The sequence below is a fragment of the Astatotilapia calliptera genome, chromosome 6 (assembly GCF_964374335.1).
Source record: "Astatotilapia calliptera chromosome 6, fAstCal68.1, whole genome shotgun sequence".
Classification (NCBI taxonomy): Eukaryota; Metazoa; Chordata; class Actinopteri; order Cichliformes; family Cichlidae; genus Astatotilapia; species Astatotilapia calliptera.
The window spans coordinates 43497956-43519858 of NC_137427.1; positions in this window are offsets into that span (position 1 = coordinate 43497956).

The following is a 21903-nucleotide window of genomic DNA, read 5'->3' on the forward strand; positions in this document are numbered from 1 at the left end:
CTTGGTGCATTCCGGAACTCTGAACATTCCGGAACCTTGGTGCATTCCGGAACTCTGAACATTCCGGAACTCTGAACATTCCGGAATTCCAAACATTCCAGAACCTTGGTGCATTCCGGAACTCTGAACATTCCGGAACTCTGAACATTCCGGAACCTTGGTACATTCCGGAACTCTGAACATTCCGGAATTCCGAACATTCCGGAACCTTTGTGCATTCCGGAACCTTGGTGCATTCCGGAATTCTGAACATTCCGGAACCATGGTGCATTCCGGAACCTTGGTGCATTCCGGAATTCCGAACATTCCGGAACCTTGGTGCATTCCGGAACCTTGGTACATTCCGGAATTCCGAACATTCCGGAACCTTGGTGCATTCCGGAACTCTTAACATTCCGGAACCTTGGTGCATTCCGGAACTCTGAACATTCCGGAACTCTGAACATTCCGGAACCTTGGTACATTCCTGAACTCTGAACATTCCGGAATTCTGAACATTCCGGAACCTTGGTACATTCCGGAATTCCGAACATTCCGGAACCTTGGTGCATTCCGGAACTCTGAACATTCCGGAACTCTGAACATTCCGGAACCTTGGTACATTCCGGAATTCCGAACATTCCGGAACCTTGGTGCATTCCGGAACTCTGAACATTCCGGAACCTTTGTGCATTCCGGAACTCTGAACATTCCGGAACTCTGAACATTCCGGAATTCCGAACATTCCGGAACCTTGGTGCATTCCGGAATTCTGAACATTCCGGAACCTTGGTACATTCCGGAACTCTTAACATTCCGGAATTCCGAACATTCCCGAACCTTGGTGCATTCCGGAACTCTGAATTCCGGAACCTTTGTGCATTCCGGAACTCTGAACATTCCGGAACCTTGGTACATTCCGGAACTCTGAACATTCCGGAACCTTGGTGCATTCCGGAACTCTTAACATTCCGGAACCTTGGTGCATTCCGGAACTCTGAACATTCGGGAACCTTGGTGCATTCCGGAACTCTGAACATTCCGGAACCTTGGTACATTCCGGAATTCCGAACATTCCGGAACCTTGGTGCATTCCGAAACTCTTAACATTCCGGAACCTTGGTGCATTCCGGAACTCTGAACATTCCGGAATTCCGAACATTCCGGAACCTTTGTGCATTCCGGAACTCTGAACATTCCAGAACCTTGGTGCATTCCGGAATTCTGAACATTCCGGAACCTTGGTGCATTCCGGAACTCTGAACATTCCGGAATTCCGAACATTCCGGAACCTTGGTGCATTCCGGAACCTTGGTGCATTCCGGAACTCTGAACATTCCGGAACTCTGAACATTCCGGAATTCCGAACATTCCGGAACCTTGGTGCATTCCGGAACTCTTAACATTCCGGAACCTTGGTGCATTCCGGAACTCTGAACATTCCGGAACTCTGAACATTCCGGAATTCCGAACATTCCAGAACCTTGGTGCATTACGGAACTCTTAACATTCCGGAACCTTGGTGCATTCCGGAACTCTGAACATTCCGGAATTCCGAACATTCCGGAACCTTGGTGCATTCCGGAACCTTGGTACATTCCGGAATTCCGAACATTCCGGAACCTTGGTGCATTCCGGAACTCTGAACATTCCAGAACTCTTAACATTCCGGAACCTTGGTGCATTCCGGAACTCTGAACATTCCGGAATTCCGAACATTCCGGAACCTTGGTGCATTCCGGAACCTTGGTGCATTCCGGAACTCTGAACATTCCGGAATTCCAAACATTCCGGAACCTTTGTGCATTCCGGAACTCTGAACATTCCGGAACCTTGGTACATTCCGGAACTCTGAACATTCCGGAATTCCGAACATTCCGGAACCTTGGTGCATTCCGGAACCTTGGTGCATTCCGGAATTCTGAACATTCCGGAACCTTTGTGCACTCCGGAACTCTTAACATTCCGGAATTCCGAACATTCCGGAACCTTGGTGCATTCCGGAACCTTGGTGCATTCCGGAACTCTGAACATTCCGGAATTCCGAACATTCCGGAACCTTTGTGCATTCCGGAATTCCGAACATTCCGGAACCTTGGTGCATTCTGGAACCTTGGTATATTCTGGAACTCTGAACATTCCGGAATTCCGAACATTCCGGAACCTTGGTGCATTCCGGAACTCTGAACATTCCGGAATTCCGAACATTCCGGAACCTTGGTGCATTCTGGAACCTTGGTATATTCTGGAACTCTGAACATTCCGGAATTCCGAACATTCCGGAACCTTGGTGCATTCCGGAATTCTGAACATTCCGGAACCTTGGTGCATTCCGGACCTCTTAACATTCCGGAATTCCGAACATTCCGGAATTCCGAACATTCCGGAACCTTGGTGCATTCCGGAACTCTGAACATTCCAGAACTCTTAACATTCCGGAACCTTGGTGCATTCCGGAACTCTGAACATTCCGGAATTCCGAACATTCCGGAACCTTGGTGCATTCCGGAACCTTGGTGCATTCCGGAACTCTGAACATTCCGGAATTCCGAACATTCCGGAACCTTGGTACATTCCGGAATTCCGAACATTCCGGAACCTTGGTGCATTCCGGAACTCTGAACATTCCAGAACCTTGGTGCATTCCGGAACATTGGTGCATTCCGGAACTCTGAACATTCCGGAATTCTCAACATTCCGGAACCTTGGTGCATTCCGGAATTCTGAACATTCCGGAACCTTTGTGCATTCCGGAACTCTGAACATTCCGGAATTCCGAACATTCCGGAACCTTTGTGCATTCCGGAACTCTGAACATTCCGGAATTCCGAACATTCCGGAACCTTTGTGCATTCCGGAACTCTTAACATTCCGGAATTCCGAACATTCCCGAACCTTGGTGCATTCCGGAACTCTGAATTCCGGAACCTTTGTGCATTCCGGAACTCTGAACATTCCGGAACCTTGGTGCATTCCGGAACTCTTAACATTCCGGAACCTTGGTGCATTCCGGAACTCTGAACATTCCGGAACCTTGGTGCATTCCGGAACTCTGAACATTCCGGAACCTTGGTACATTCCGGAATTCCGAACATTCCGGAACCTTGGTGCATTCCGGAACTCTTAACATTCCGGGACCTTGGTGCATTCCGGAACTCTTAACATTCCGGAACTTTGGTGCATTCCGGAACTCTGAACATTCCGGAATTCCGAACATTCCGGAACCTTTGTGCATTCCGGAACTCTGAACATTCCGGAACCTTGGTGCATTCCGGAATTCTGAACATTCCGGAACCTTGGTGCATTCCGGAACTCTGAACATTCCGGAATTCCGAACATTCCGGAACCTTGGTGCATTCCGGAACCTTGGTGCATTCCGGAACTCTGAACATTCCGGAATTCCGAACATTCCGGAACCTTTGTGCATTCCGGAACTCTGAACATTCCGGAACCTTGGTACATTCCGGAACTCTGAACATTCCGGAATTCCGAACATTCCGGAACCTTTGTACATTCCGAAATTCCGAACATTCTGGAACCTTGGTGCATTCCGGAACTCTGAACATTCCGGAATTCCGAACATTCCGGAACCTTTGTACATTCCGAAATTCCGAACATTCTGGAACCTTGGTGCATTCCGGAACTCTGAACATTCCGGAACTCTGAACATTCCGGAATTCCCAACATTCCAGAACCTTGGTGCATTCCGGAACCTTGGTACATTCCGGAATTCCGAACATTCCGGAACCTTGGTGCATTACGGAACTCTTAACATTCCGGAACCTTGGTGCATTCCGGAACTCTGAACATTCCGGAATTCCGAACATTCCGGAACCTTGGTGCATTCCGGAACTCTGAACATTCCGGAACTCTGAACATTCCGGAACCTTGGTACATTCCGGAACTCTAAACATTCCGGAATTCCTAACATTCCGGAACCTTGGTGCATTCCGGAACTCTGAACATTCCGGAACTCTGAACATTCCGGAACCTTGATACATTCCGGAATTCCGAACATTCCGGAACCTTGGTGCATTCCGGAACTCTTAACATTCCGGAACCTTGGTGCATTCCGGAACTCTGAACATTCCGGAATTCCGAACATTCCGGAACCTTGGTGCATTCCGGAACCTTGGTACATTCCGGAATTCCGAACATTCCGGAACCTTGGTGCATTCCGGAACTCTGAACATTCCGGAACTCTGAACATTCCGGAATTCCGAACATTCCGGAACCTTGGTACATTCCGGAACTCTGAACATTCCGGAACCTTGGTGTATTCCGGAACTCTGAACATTCCGGAACCTTGGTGCATTCCGGAACTCTGAACATTCCGGAACTCTGAACATTCCGGAATTCCAAACATTCCAGAACCTTGGTGCATTCCGGAACTCTGAACATTCCGGAACTCTGAACATTCCGGAACCTTGGTACATTCCGGAACTCTGAACATTCCGGAATTCCGAACATTCCGGAACCTTTGTGCATTCCGGAACCTTGGTGGATTCCGGGACTCTGAACATTCCGGAATTCCGAACATTCCGGAACCTTGGTGCATTCCGGAATTCCGAACATTCCGGAACCTTGGTGCATTCCGGAACCTTGGTACATTCCGGAATTCCGAACATTCCGGAACCTTGGTGCATTCCGGAACTCTTAACATTCCGGAACCTTGGTGCATTCCGGAACTCTGAACATTCCGGAACTCTGAACATTCCGGAACCTTGGTACATTCCTGAACTCTGAACATTCCGGAATTCTGAACATTCCGGAACCTTGGTACATTCCGGAATTCCGAACATTCCGGAACCTTGGTGCATTCCGGAACTCTGAACATTCCGGAACTCTGAACATTCCGGAACCTTGGTACATTCCGGAATTCCGAACATTCCGGAACCTTGGTGCATTCCGGAACTCTGAACATTCCGGAACCTTTGTGCATTCCGGAACTCTGAACATTCCGGAACTCTGAACATTCCGGAATTCCGAACATTCCGGAACCTTGGTGCATTCCGGAATTCTGAACATTCCGGAACCTTGGTACATTCCGGAACTCTTAACATTCCGGAATTCCGAACATTCCCGAACCTTGGTGCATTCCGGAACTCTGAATTCCGGAACCTTTGTGCATTCCGGAACTCTGAACATTCCGGAACCTTGGTACATTCCGGAACTCTGAACATTCCGGAACCTTGGTGCATTCCGGAACTCTTAACATTCCGGAACCTTGGTGCATTCCGGAACTCTGAACATTCGGGAACCTTGGTGCATTCCGGAACTCTGAACATTCCGGAACCTTGGTACATTCCGGAATTCCGAACATTCCGGAACCTTGGTGCATTCCGAAACTCTTAACATTCCGGAACCTTGGTGCATTCCGGAACTCTGAACATTCCGGAATTCCAAACATTCCGGAACCTTTGTGCATTCCGGAACTCTGAACATTCCAGAACCTTGGTGCATTCCGGAATTCTGAACATTCCGGAACCTTGGTGCATTCCGGAACTCTGAACATTCCGGAATTCCGAACATTCCGGAACCTTGGTGCATTCCGGAACCTTGGTGCATTCCGGAACTCTGAACATTCCGGAACTCTGAACATTCCGGAATTCCGAACATTCCGGAACCTTGGTGCATTCCGGAACTCTTAACATTCCGGAACCTTGGTGCATTCCGGAACTCTGAACATTCCGGAACTCTGAACATTCCGGAACCTTGGTGCATTCCGGAACTCTGAACATTCCGGAATTCCGAACATTCCGGAACCTTGGTGCATTCCGGAACCTTGGTGCATTCCGGAACTCTGAACATTCCGGAACTCTGAACATTCCGGAATTCCGAACATTCCGGAACCTTGGTGCATTCCGGAACTCTTAACATTCCGGAACCTTGTTGCATTCCGGAACTCTGAACATTCCGGAACTCTGAACATTCCGGAACCTTGGTGCATTCCGGAACTCTGAACATTCCGAAATTCCTAACATTCTGGAACCTTGGTGCATTCCGGAACTCTGAACATTCCGGAACTCTGAACATTCCGGAATTCCGAACATTCCAGAACCTTGGTGCATTCCGGAACCTTGGTACATTCCGGAATTCCGAACATTCCGGAACCTTGGTGCATTACGGAACTCTTAACATTCCGGAACCTTGGTGCATTCCGGAACTCTGAACATTCCGGAATTCCGAACATTCCGGAACCTTGGTGCATTCCGGAACCTTGGTACATTCCGGAATTCCGAACATTCCGGAACCTTGGTGCATTCCGGAACTCTGAACATTCCAGAACTCTTAACATTCCGGAACCTTGGTGCATTCCGGAACTCTGAACATTCCGGAATTCCGAACATTCCGGAACCTTGGTGCATTCCGGAACCTTGGTGCATTCCGGAACTCTGAACATTCCGGAATTCCGAACATTCCGGAACCTTGGTGCATTCCGGAACTCTGAACATTCCGGAATTCCGAACATTCCGGAACCTTGGTGCATTCCGGAATTCTGAACATTCCGGAACCTTGGTGCACTCCGGAACTCTTAACATTCCGGAATTCCGAACATTCCGGAACCTTGGTTCATTCCGGAACCTTGGTGCATTCCGGAACTCTGAACATTCCGGAATTCCGAACATTCCGGAACCTTGGTGCATTCCGGAATTCTGAACATTCCGGAACCTTGGTGCATTCCGGAACCTTGGTGCATTCCGGAACTCTGAACATTCCGGAATTCCGAACATTCCGGAACCTTGGTGCATTCCGGAACCTTGGTGCATTCCGGAACTCTGAACATTTCGGAATTCCGAACAGTCCGGAACCTTGGTGCATTCCGGAACTCTTAACATTCCGGAACCTTGGTGCATTACGGAACTCTTAACATTCCGGAACCTTGGTGCATTCCGGAACTCTTAACATTCCGGAATTCCGAACATTCCGGAACCTTGGTGCATTCCGGAACCTTGGTGCATTCCGGAACTCTGAACATTCCGGAATTCCGAACATTCCGGAACCTTTGTGCATTCCAGAACTCTGAACATTCCGGAACCTTGGTGCATTCCGGAACTCTGAACATTCCGGAACCTTGGTACATTCCGGAATTCCGAACATTCCGGAACCTTGGTGCATTCCGGAACTCTTAACATTCCGGAACCTTGGTGCATTCCGGAACTCTGAACATTCCGGAATTCCGAACATTCCGGAACCTTGGTGCATTCCGGAACCTTGGTGCATCCCGGAACTCTGAACATTCCGGAACTCTGAACATTCCGGAATTCTGAACATTCCGGAACCTTGGTGCATTCCGGAACCTTGGTGCATTCCGGAACTCTGAACATTCCGGAACCTTGGTGCATTCCGGAACTCTGAACATTCCGGAACCTTGGTACATTCCGGAATTCCGAACATTCCGGAACCTTGGTGCATTCCGGAACTCTTAACATTCCGGAACCTTGGTGCATTCCGGAACTCTTAACATTCCGGAACCTTGGTGCATTCCGGAACTCTGAACATTCCGGAATTCCGAACATTCCGGAACCTTTGTGCATTCCTGAACTCTGAACATTCCGGAACCTTGGTGCATTCCGGAATTCTGAACATTCCGGAACCTTGGTGCATTCCGGAACTCTGAACATTCCGGAATTCCGAACATTCCGGAACCTTGGTGCATTCCGGAACCTTGGTGCATTCCGGAACTCTGAACATTCCGGAATTCCGAACATTCCGGAACCTTGGTGCATTCCGGAACTCTGAACATTCCGGAACCTTGGTGATTTCCGGAACTCTGAACATTCCGGAATTCCGAACATTCCGGAACCTTGGTGCATTCCGGAACTCTGAATTCCGGAACCTTGGTGCATTCCGGAACTCTGAACATTCCGGAATTCCGAACATTCCGGAACCTTGGTGCATTCCGGAACCTTGGTGCATCCCGGAACTCTGAACATTCCGGAAATCTGAACATTCCGGAATTCCGAACATTCCGGAACCTTGGTGCATTCCGGAATTCTGAACATTCCGGAACCTTGGTGCATTCTGGAACCTTGGTGCATTCCGGAACTCTGAACATTCCGGAACCTTGGTGCATTCCGGAACTCTGAACATTCCGGAACCTTGGTACATTCCGGAATTCCGAACATTCCGGAACCTTGGTGCATTCCGGAACTCTTAACATTCCGGAACCTTGGTGCATTCCGGAACTCTTAACATTGCGGAATTCCGAACATTCCGGAACCTTGGTGCATTCCGGAACTCTGAACATTCCAGAACCTTGGTGCATTCCGGAACATTGGTGCATTCCGGAACTCTGAACATTCCGGAATTCTCAACATTCCGGAACCTTGGTGCATTCCGGAACTCTTAACATTCCGGAACCTTGGTGCATTCCGGAACCTGAACATTCCGGAATTCCGAACATTCCGGAACCTTTGTGCATTCCAGAACTCTGAACATTCCGGAACCTTGGTGCATTCCGGAACTCTGAACATTCCGGAACCTTGGTACATTCCGGAATTCCGAACATTCCGGAACCTTGGTGCATTCCGGAACTCTTAACATTCCGGAACCTTGGTGCATTCCGGAACTCTGAACATTCCGGAATTCCGAACATTCCGGAACCTTGGTGCATTCCGGAACCTTGGTGCATCCCGGAACTCTGAACATTCCGGAACTCTGAACATTCCGGAATTCTGAACATTCCGGAACCTTGGTGCATTCCGGAACCTTGGTGCATTCCGGAACTCTGAACATTCCGGAACCTTGGTGCATTCCGGAACTCTGAACATTCCGGAACCTTGGTACATTCCGGAATTCCGAACATTCCGGAACCTTGGTGCATTCCGGAACTCTTAACATTCCGGAACCTTGGTGCATTCCGGAACTCTTAACATTCCGGAACCTTGGTGCATTCCGGAACTCTGAACATTCCGGAATTCCGAACATTCCGGAACCTTTGTGCATTCCTGAACTCTGAACATTCCGGAACCTTGGTGCATTCCGGAATTCTGAACATTCCGGAACCTTGGTGCATTCCGGAACTCTGAACATTCCGGAATTCCGAACATTCCGGAACCTTGGTGCATTCCGGAACCTTGGTGCATTCCGGAACTCTGAACATTCCGGAATTCCGAACATTCCGGAACCTTGGTGCATTCCGGAACTCTGAACATTCCGGAACCTTGGTGATTTCCGGAACTCTGAACATTCCGGAATTCCGAACATTCCGGAACCTTGGTGCATTCCGGAACTCTGAATTCCGGAACCTTGGTGCATTCCGGAACTCTGAACATTCCGGAATTCCGAACATTCCGGAACCTTGGTGCATTCCGGAACCTTGGTGCATCCCGGAACTCTGAACATTCCGGAAATCTGAACATTCCGGAATTCCGAACATTCCGGAACCTTGGTGCATTCCGGAATTCTGAACATTCCGGAACCTTGGTGCATTCTGGAACCTTGGTGCATTCCGGAACTCTGAACATTCCGGAACCTTGGTGCATTCCGGAACTCTGAACATTCCGGAACCTTGGTACATTCCGGAATTCCGAACATTCCGGAACCTTGGTGCATTCCGGAACTCTTAACATTCCGGAACCTTGGTGCATTCCGGAACTCTTAACATTGCGGAATTCCGAACATTCCGGAACCTTGGTGCATTCCGGAACTCTGAACATTCCAGAACCTTGGTGCATTCCGGAACATTGGTGCATTCCGGAACTCTGAACATTCCGGAATTCTCAACATTCCGGAACCTTGGTGCATTCCGGAATTCTGAACATTCCGGAACCTTTGTGCATTCCGGAACTCTGAACATTCCGGAATTCCGAACATTCCGGAACCTTTGTGCATTCCGGAACTCTGAACATTCCGGAATTCCGAACATTCCGGAACCTTTGTGCATTCCGGAACTCTTAACATTCCGGAATTCCGAACATTCCCGAACCTTGGTGCATTCCGGAACTCTGAATTCCGGAACCTTGGTGCATTCCGGAACTCTTAACATTCCGGAACCTTGGTGCATTCCGGAACTCTGAACATTCCGGAATTCCGAACATTCCGGAACCTTTGTGCATTCCGGAACTCTGAACATTCCGGAACCTTTGTGCATTCCGGAACCTTGGTGCATTCCGGAACTCTGAACATTCCGGAATTCCGAACATTCCGGAACCTTGGTGCATTCTGGAACCTTGGTGCATTCCGGAACTCTGAACATTCCGGAATTCCGAACATTCCGGAACCTTGGTGCATTCCGGAACTCTGAACATTCCGGAATTCCGAACATTCCGGAACCTTGGTGTATTCTGGAACCTTGGTATATTCTGGAACTCTGAACATTCCGGAATTCCGAACATTCCGGAACCTTGGTGCATTCCGGAATTCTGAACATTCCGGAACCTTGGTGCATTCCGGAACTCTGAACATTCCAGAACTCTTAACATTCCGGAACCTTGGTGCATTCCGGAATTCTGAACATTCCGGAACCTTGGTGCATTCCGGAACTCTGAACATTCCAGAACTCTTAACATTCCGGATCCTTGGTGCATTCCGGAATTCTGAACATTCCAGAACCTTGGTGCATTCCGGAACTCTTAACATTCCGGAATTCCGAACATTCCGGAATTCCGAACATTCCGGAACCTTGGTGCATTCCGGAACTCTGAACATTCCAGAACTCTTAACATTCCGGAACCTTGGTGCATTCCGGAACTCTGAACATTCCGGAATTCCGAACATTCCGGAACCTTTGTGCATTCCGGAACTCTGAACATTTCGTAACCTTGGTACATTCCGGAACTCTGAACATTCCGGAACCTTGGTGCATTCCGGAACTCTGAACATTCCGGAATTCCGAACATTCCGGAACCTTTGTGCATTCCGGAACTCTGAACATTCCGGAACCTTGGTACATTCCGGAACTCTGAACATTCCGGAATTCCGAACATTCCGGAACCTTGGTGCATTCCGGTACTCTGAACATTCCGGAATTCCGAACATTCCGGAACCTTTGTGCATTCCGGAACCTTGGTGCATTCCGGAACTCTGAACATTCCGGAATTCCGAACATTCCGGAACCTTTGTGCATTGCGGAACTCTGAACATTCCGGAACCTTGGTGCATTCCGGAACTCTGAACATTCCGGAATTCCGAACATTCCGGAACCTTTGTGCATTCCGGAACCTTGGTGCATTCCGGAACTCTGAACATTCCGGAATTCCGAACATTCCGGAACCTTGGTGCATTCTGGAACCTTGGTGCATTCCGGAACTCTGAACATTCCGGAACTCTGAACATTCCGGAACTCTGAACATTCCGGAATTCCGAACAGTCCGGAACCTTGGTGCATTCCGGAACTCTGAACATTCCGGAACTCTGAACATTCCGGAACTCTGAACATTCCGGAATTCCGAACAGTCCGGAACCTTGGTGAATTCCGGAACTCTAAACATTCCGGAATTCCGAACATTCCGGAACCTTTGTGCATTCCGGAACCTTGGTGCATTCCGGAACTCTGAACATTCCGGAATTCCGAACATTCCGGAACCTTTGTGCATTCCGGAACTCTGAACATTCCGGAACCTTGGTACATTCCGGAACTCTGAACATTCCGGAATTCCGAACATTCCGGAACCTTGGTGCATTCCGGTACTCTGAACATTCCGGAATTCCGAACATTCCGGAACCTTTGTGCATTCCGGAACCTTGGTGCATTCCGGAACTCTGAACATTCCGGAATTCCGAACATTCCGGAACCTTTGTGCATTGCGGAACTCTGAACATTCCGGAACCTTGGTGCATTCCGGAACTCTGAACATTCCGGAATTCCGAACATTCCGGAACCTTTGTGCATTCCGGAACCTTGGTGCATTCCGGAACTCTGAACATTCCGGAATTCCGAACATTCCGGAACCTTGGTGCATTCTGGAACCTTGGTGCATTCCGGAACTCTGAACATTCCGGAATTCCGAACATTCCGGAACCTTGGTATATTCTGGAACTCTGAACATTCCGGAATTCCGAACATTCCGGAACCTTGGTGCATTCCGGAATTCTGAACATTCCGGAACCTTGGTGCATTCCGGAACCTTGGTGCATTCCGGAACTCTTAACATTCCGGAACCTTGGTGCATTCCGGAACGCTGAACATTCCGGAACCTTGGTACATTCCGGAATTCCGAACATTCCGGAACCTTGGTGCATTCCGGAACTCTGAACATTCCAGAACTCTTAACATTCCGGAACCTTGGTGCATTCCGGAATTCTGAACATTCCGGAACCTTGGTGCATTCCGGAACTCTGAACATTCCAGAACTCTTAACATTCCGGATCCTTGGTGCATTCCGGAATTCTGAACATTCCAGAACCTTGGTGCATTCCGGAACTCTTAACATTCCGGAATTCCGAACATTCCGGAATTCCGAACATTCCGGAACCTTGGTGCATTCCGGAACTCTGAACATTCCAGAACTCTTAACATTCCGGAACCTTGGTGCATTCCGGAACTCTGAACATTCCGGAATTCCGAACATTCCGGAACCTTGGTGCATTCCGGAACTCTGAACATTGCGTAACCTTGGTACATTCCGGAACTCTGAACATTCCGGAACCTTGGTGCATTCCGGAACTCTGAATATTCCGGAATTCCGAACATTCCGAAACCTTTGTGCGTTCCGGAACTCTGAACATTCCAGAACCTTGGTGCATTCCGGAACTCTTAACATTCCGGAATTCCGAACATTCCGGAACCTTGGTGCATTCCGGAACTCTGAACATTCCGGAATTCTGAACATTCCGGAACCTTTGTGCATTCCGGAACTCTGAACATTCCGGAACCTTGGTACATTCCGGAACTCTGAACATTCCGGAATTCCGAACATTCCGGAACCTTTGTGCATTCCGGAACTCTGAACATTCCAGAACCTTGGTGCATTCCGGAACCTTGGTGCATTCCGGAACTCTGAACATTCCGGAACTCTGAACATTCCGGAACCTTGGTACATTCCGGAATTCTGAACATTCCGGAACCTTGGTGCATTCCGGAACTCTTAACTTTCCGGAACCTTGGTGCATTCCGGAACTCTGAATTCCGGAACCTTGGTGCATTCCGGAACTCTGAACATTCCGGAACTCTGAACATTCCGGAACTCTGAACATTCCGGAATTCCGAACAGTCCGGAACCTTGGTGAATTCCGGAACTCTAAACATTCCGGAATTCCGAACATTCCGGAACCTTTGTGCATTCCGGAACCTTGGTGCATTCCGGAACTCTGAACATTCCGGAATTCCGAACATTCCGGAACCTTTGTGCATTCCGGAACTCTGAACATTCCGGAACCTTGGTACATTCCGGAACTCTGAACATTCCGGAATTCCGAACATTCCGGAACCTTGGTGCATTCCGGTACTCTGAACATTCCGGAATTCCGAACATTCCGGAACCTTTGTGCATTCCGGAACCTTGGTGCATTCCGGAACTCTGAACATTCCGGAATTCCGAACATTCCGGAACCTTTGTGCATTGCGGAACTCTGAACATTCCGGAATCTTGGTGCATTCCGGAACTCTGAACATTCCGGAATTCCGAACATTCCGGAACCTTTGTGCATTCCGGAACCTTGGTGCATTCCGGAACTCTGAACATTCCGGAATTCCGAACATTCCGGAACCTTGGTGCATTCTGGAACCTTGGTGCATTCCGGAACTCTGAACATTCCGGAATTCCGAACATTCCGGAACCTTGGTATATTCTGGAACTCTGAACATTCCGGAATTCCGAACATTCCGGAACCTTGGTGCATTCCGGAATTCTGAACATTCCGGAACCTTGGTGCATTCCGGAACCTTGGTGCATTCCGGAACTCTGAACATTCCGGAACCTTGGTGCATTCCGGAACGCTGAACATTCCGGAACCTTGGTACATTCCGGAATTCCGAACATTCCGGAACCTTGGTGCATTCCGGAACTCTTAACATTCCGGAACCTTGGTGCATTCCGGAACTCTGAACATTCCGGAATTCCGAACATTCCGGAACCTTGGTGCATTCCGGAACCTTGGTGCATCCCGGAACTCTGAACATTCCGGAACTCTGAACATTCCGGAATTCTGAACATTCCGGAACCTTGGTGCATTTCGGAACCTTGGTGCATTCCGGAACTCTGAACATTCCGGAACCTTGGTGCATTCCGGAACTCTGAACATTCCGGAACCTTGGTACATTCCGGAATTCCGAACATTCCGGAACCTTGGTGCATTCCGGAACTCTTAACATTCCGGAACCTTGGTGCATTCCGGAACTCTTAACATTCCGGAACCTTGGTGCATTCCGGAACTCTGAACATTCCGGAATTCCGAACATTCCGGAACCTTTGTGCATTCCTGAACTCTGAACATTCCGGAACCTTGGTGCATTCCGGAATTCTGAACATTCCGGAACCTTGGTGCATTCCGGAACTCTGAACATTCCGGAATTCCGAACATTCCGGAACCTTGGTGCATTCCGGAACCTTGGTGCATTCCGGAACTCTGAACATTCCGGAATTCCGAACATTCCGGAACCTTGGTGCATTCCGGAACTCTGAACATTCCGGAACCTTGGTGATTTCCGGAACTCTGAACATTCCGGAATTCCGAACATTCCGGAACCTTGGTGCATTCCGGAACTCTGAATTCCGGAACCTTGGTGCATTCCGGAACTCTGAACATTCCGGAATTCCGAACATTCCGGAACCTTGGTGCATTCCGGAACCTTGGTGCATCCCGGAACTCTGAACATTCCGGAAATCTGAACATTCCGGAATTCCGAACATTCCGGAACCTTGGTGCATTCCGGAATTCTGAACATTCCGGAACCTTGGTGCATTCTGGAACCTTGGTGCATTCCGGAACTCTGAACATTCCGGAACCTTGGTGCATTCCGGAACTCTGAACATTCCGGAACCTTGGTACATTCCGGAATTCCGAACATTCCGGAACCTTGGTGCATTCCGGAACTATGGTGCATTCCGTAACTCTGAACATTCCGGAATTCCGAACATTCCGGAACCTTGGTGCATTCCGGAACCTTGGTGCATTCCGGAACTCTGAACATTCCGGAACTCTAAACATTCCGGAACCTTGGTACATTCCGGAATTCCGAACATTCCGGAACCTTGGTGCATTCCGGAACTCTTAACATTCCGGAACCTTGGTGCATTCCGGAACTCTGAACATTCCGGAATTCCGAACATTCCGGAACCTTGGTGCATTCCGGAACCTTGGTGCATCCCGGAACTCTGAACATTCCGGAACTCTGAACATTCCGGAATTCTGAACATTCCGGAACCTTGGTGCATTCCGGAACCTTGGTGCATTCCGGAACTCTGAACATTCCGGAACCTTGGTGCATTCCGGAACTCTGAACATTCCGGAACCTTGGTACATTCCGGAATTCCGAACATTCCGGAACCTTGGTGCATTCCGGAACTCTTAACATTCCGGAACCTTGGTGCATTCCGGAACTCTTAACATTCCGGAACCTTGGTGCATTCCTGAACTCTGAACATTCCGGAACCTTGGTGCATTCCGGAATTCTGAACATTCCGGAACCTTGGTGCATTCCGGAACTCTGAACATTCCGGAATTCCGAACATTCCGGAACCTTGGTGCATTCCGGAACCTTGGTGCATTCCGGAACTCTGAACATTCCGGAATTCCGAACATTCCGGAACCTTGGTGCATTCCGGAACTCTGAACATTCCGGAACCTTGGTGATTTCCGGAACTCTGAACATTCCGGAATTCCGAACATTCCGGAACCTTGGTGCATTCCGGAACTCTGAATTCCGGAACCTTGGTGCATTCCGGAATTCTGAACATTCCGGAACCTTTGTGCATTCCGGAACTCTGAACATTCCGGAATTCCGAACATTCCGGAACCTTTGTGCATTCCGGAACTCTGAACATTCCGGAATTCCGAACATTCCGGAACCTTTGTGCATTCCGGAACTCTTAACATTCCGGAATTCCGAACATTCCCGAACCTTGGTGCATTCCGGAACTCTGAATTCCGGAACCTTTGTGCATTCCGGAACTCTGAACATTCCGGAACCTTGGTGCATTCCGGAACTCTTAACATTCCGGAACCTTGGTGCATTCCGGAACTCTGAACATTCCGGAACCTTGGTGCATTCCGGAACTCTGAACATTCCGGAACCTTGGTACATTCCGGAATTCCGAACATTCCGGAACCTTGGTGCATTCCGGAACTCTTAACATTCCGGGACCTTGGTGCATTCCGGAACTCTTAACATTCCGGAACTTTGGTGCATTCCGGAATTCCGAACATTCCGGAACCTTTGTGCATTCCGGAACTCTGAACATTCCGGAACCTTGGTGCATTCCGGAATTCTGAACATTCCGGAACCTTGGTGGATTCCGGAACTCTGAACATTCCGGAATTCCGAACATTCCGGAACCTTGGTGCATTCCGGAACCTTGGTGCATTCCGGAACTCTGAACATTCCGGAATTCCGAACATTCCGGAACCTTTGTGCATTCCGGAACTCTGAACATTCCGGAACCTTGGTACATTCCGGAACTCTGAACATTCCGGAATTCCGAACATTCCGGAACCTTTGTACATTCCGAAATTCCGAACATTCTGGAACCTTGGTGCATTCCGGAACTCTGAACATTCCGGAACTCTGAACATTCCGGAATTCCCAACATTCCAGAACCTTGGTGCATTCCGGAACCTTGGTACATTCCGGAATTCCGAACATTCCGGAACCTTGGTGCATTACGAACTCTTAACATTCCGGAACCTTGGTGCATTCCGGAACTCTGAACATTCCCGGAATTCCGAACATTCCGGAACCTTGGTGCATTCCGGAACTCTGAACATTCCGGAACTCTGAACATTCCGGAACCTTGGTACATTCCGGAACTCTAAACATTCCGGAATTCCTAACATTCCGGAACCTTGGTGCATTCCGGAACTCTGAACATTCCGGAACTCTGAACATTCCGGAACCTTGATACATTCCGGAATTCCGAACATTCCGGAACCTTGGTGCATTCCGGAACTCTTAACATTCCGGAACCTTGGTGCATTCCGGAACTCTGAACATTCCGGAATTCCGAACATTCCGGAACCTTGGTGCATTCCGGAACCTTGGTACATTCCGGAATTCCGAACATTCCGGAACCTTGGTGCATTCCGGAACTCTGAACATTCCGGAACTCTGAACATTCCGGAATTCCGAACATTCCGGAACCTTGGTACATTCCGGAACTCTGAACATTCCGGAACCTTGGTGCATTCCGGAACTCTGAACATTCCGGAACCTTGGTGCATTCCGGAACTCTGAACATTCCGGAACTCTGAACATTCCGGAATTCCAAACATTCCAGAACCTTGGTGCATTCCGGAACTCTGAACATTCCGGAATTCCGAACATTCCGGAACCTTTGTGCATTCCGGAACCTTGGTGGATTCCGGGACTCTGAACATTCCGGAATTCCGAACATTCCGGAACCTTTGTGCATTCCGGAACCTTGGTGGATTCCGGGACTCTGAACATTCCGGAATTCCGAACATTCCGGAACCTTGGTGCATTCCGGAATTCTGAACATTTCGGAACCATGGTGCATTCCGGAACCTTGGTGCATTCCGGAATTCCGAACATTCCGGAACCTTGGTGCATTCCGGAACCTTGGTACATTCCGGAATTCCGAACATTCCGGAACCTTGGTGCATTCCGGAACTCTTAACATTCCGGAACCTTGGTGCATTCCGGAACTCTGAACATTCCGGAACTCTGAACATTCCGGAACCTTGGTACATTCCTGAACTCTGAACATTCCGGAATTCTGAACATTCCGGAACCTTGGTACATTCCGGAATTCCGAACATTCCGGAACCTTGGTGCATTCCGGAACTCTGAACATTCCGGAACCTTTGTGCATTCCGGAACTCTGAACATTCCGGAACTCTGAACATTCCGGAATTCCGAACATTCCGGAACCTTGGTGCATTCCGGAATTCTGAACATTCCGGAACCTTGGTACATTCCGGAACTCTTAACATTCCGGAATTCCGAACATTCCCGAACCTTGGTGCATTCCGGAACTCTGAATTCCGGAACCTTTGTGCATTCCGGAACTCTGAACATTCCGGAACCTTGGTACATTCCGGAACTCTGAACATTCCGGAACCTTGGTGCATTCCGGAACTCTTAACATTCCGGAACCTTGGTGCATTCCGGAACTCTGAACATTCGGGAACCTTGGTGCATTCCGGAACTCTGAACATTCCGGAACCTTGGTACATTCCGGAATTCCGAACATTCCGGAACCTTGGTGCATTCCGAAACTCTTAACATTCCGGAACCTTGGTGCATTCCGGAACTCTGAACATTCCGGAATTCCAAACATTCCGGAACCTTTGTGCATTCCGGAACTCTGAACATTCCAGAACCTTGGTGCATTCCGGAATTCTGAACATTCCGGAACCTTGGTGCATTCCGGAACTCTGAACATTCCGGAATTCCGAACATTCCGGAACCTTGGTGCATTCCGGAACCTTGGTGCATTCCGGAACTCTGAACATTCCGGAACTCTGAACATTCCGGAATTCCGAACATTCCGGAACCTTGGTGCATTCCGGAACTCTTAACATTCCGGAACCTTGGTGCATTCCGGAACTCTGAACATTCCGGAACTCTGAACATTCCGGAACCTTGGTGCATTCCGGAACTCTGAACATTCCGGAATTCCGAACATTCCGGAACCTTGGTGCATTCCGGAACCTTGGTGCATTCCGGAACTCTGAACATTCCGGAACTCTGAACATTCCGGAATTCCGAACATTCCGGAACCTTGGTGCATTCCGGAACTCTTAACATTCCGGAACCTTGTTGCATTCCGGAACTCTGAACATTCCGGAACTCTGAACATTCCGGAACCTTGGTGCATTCCGGAACTCTGAACATTCCGAAATTCCTAACATTCTGGAACCTTGGTGCATTCCGGAACTCTGAACATTCCGGAACTCTGAACATTCCGGAATTCCGAACATTCCAGAACCTTGGTGCATTCCGGAACCTTGGTACATTCCGGAATTCCGAACATTCCGGAACCTTGGTGCATTACGGAACTCTTAACATTCCGGAACCTTGGTGCATTCCGGAACTCTGAACATTCCGGAATTCCGAACATTCCGGAACCTTGGTGCATTCCGGAACCTTGGTACATTCCGGAATTCCGAACATTCCGGAACCTTGGTGCATTCCGGAACTCTGAACATTCCAGAACTCTTAACATTCCGGAACCTTGGTGCATTCAGGAACTCTGAACATTCCGGAATTCCGAACATTCCGGAACCTTGGTGCATTCCGGAACCTTGGTGCATTCCGGAACTCTGAACATTCCGGAATTCCGAACATTCCGGAACCTTGGTGCATTCCGGAACTCTGAACATTCCGGAATTCCGAACATTCCGGAACCTTGGTGCATTCTGGAACCTTGGTGCATTCCGGAACTCTGAACATTCCGGAATTCCGAACATTCCGGAACCTTTGTGCATTCCAGAACTCTGAACATTCCGGAACCTTGGTACATTCCGGAACTCTGAACATTCCGGAATTCCGAACATTCCGGAACTCTAAACATTCCGGAACCTTGGTACATTCCAGAATTCTGAACATTCCGGAACCTTGGTGCATTCCGGAACTCTTAACATTCCGGAACCTTGGTGCATTCCGGAACTCTGAACATTCCGGAATTCCGAACATTCCGGAACCTTGGTGCATTCCGGAACTCTGAACATTCCGGAATTCCGAACATTCCGGAACCTTGGTGCATTCCGGAACCTTGGTGCATTCCGGAACTCTGAACATTCCGGAATTCCGAACATTCCGGAACCTTGGTGCATTCCGGAACTCTGAACATTCCGGAATTCCGAACATTCCGGAACCTTGGTGCATTCTGGAACCTTGGTATATTCTGGAACTCTGAACATTCCGGAATTCCGAACATTCCGGAACCTTGGTGCATTCCGGAATTCTGAACATTCCGGAACCTTGGTGCATTCCGGAACTCTTAACATTCCGGAATTCCGAACATTCCGGAATTCCGAACATTCCGGAACCTTGGTGCATTCCGGAACTCTGAACATTCCAGAACTCTTAACATTCCGGAATTCCGAACATTCCGGAACCTTTGTACATTCCGAAATTCCGAACATTCTGGAACCTTGGTGCATTCCGGAACTCTGAACATTCCGGAACTCTGAACATTCCGGAATTCCCAACATTCCAGAACCTTGGTGCATTCCGGAACCTTGGTACATTCCGGAATTCCGAACATTCCGGAACCTTGGTGCATTACGGAACTCTTAACATTCCGGAACCTTGGTGCATTCCGGAACTCTGAACATTCCGGAATTCCGAACATTCCGGAACCTTGGTGCATTCCGGAACTCTGAACATTCCGGAACTCTGAACATTCCGGAACCTTGGTACATTCCGGAACTCTAAACATTCCGGAATTCCTAACATTCCGGAACCTTGGTGCATTCCGGAACTCTGAACATTCCGGAACTCTGAACATTCCGGAACCTTGATACATTCCGGAATTCCGAACATTCCGGAACCTTGGTGCATTCCGGAACTCTTAACATTCCGGAACCTTGGTGCATTCCGGAACTCTGAACATTCCGGAATTCCGAACATTCCGGAACCTTGGTGCATTCCGGAACCTTGGTACATTCCGGAATTCCGAACATTCCGGAACCTTGGTGCATTCCGGAACTCTGAACATTCCGGAACTCTGAACATTCCGGAATTCCGAACATTCCGGAACCTTGGTACATTCCGGAACTCTGAACATTCCGGAACCTTGGTGCATTCCGGAACTCTGAACATTCCGGAACCTTGGTGCATTCCGGAACTCTGAACATTCCGGAACTCTGAACATTCCGGAATTCCAAACATTCCAGAACCTTGGTGCATTCCGGAACTCTGAACATTCCGGAATTCCGAACATTCCGGAACCTTTGTGCATTCCGGAACCTTGGTGGATTCCGGGACTCTGAACATTCCGGAATTCCGAACATTCCGGAACCTTGGTGCATTCCGGAATTCTGAACATTCCGGAACCATGGTGCATTCCGGAACCTTGGTGCATTCCGGAATTCCGAACATTCCGGAACCTTGGTGCATTCCGGAACCTTGGTACATTCCGGAATTCCGAACATTCCGGAACCTTGGTGCATTCCGGAACTCTTAACATTCCGGAACCTTGGTGCATTCCGGAACTCTGAACATTCCGGAACTCTGAACATTCCGGAACCTTGGTACATTCCTGAACTCTGAACATTCCGGAATTCCGAACATTCCGGAACCTTGGTGCATTCCGGAACTCTGAACATTCCGGAACCTTTGTGCATTCCGGAACTCTGAACATTCCGGAACTCTGAACATTCCGGAATTCCGAACATTCCGGAACCTTGGTGCATTCCGGAATTCTGAACATTCCGGAACCTTGGTACATTCCGGAACTCTTAACATTCCGGAATTCCGAACATTCCCGAACCTTGGTGCATTCCGGAACTCTGAATTCCGGAACCTTTGTGCATTCCGGAACTCTGAACATTCCGGAACCTTGGTACATTCCGGAACTCTGAACATTCCGGAACCTTGGTGCATTCCGGAACTCTTAACATTCCGGAACCTTGGTGCATTCCGGAACTCTGAACATTCGGGAACCTTGGTGCATTCCGGAACTCTGAACATTCCGGAACCTTGGTACATTCCGGAATTCCGAACATTCCGGAACCTTGGTGCATTCCGAAACTCTTAACATTCCGGAACCTTGGTGCATTCCGGAACTCTGAACATTCCGGAATTCCAAACATTCCGGAACCTTTGTGCATTCCGGAACTCTGAACATTCCAGAA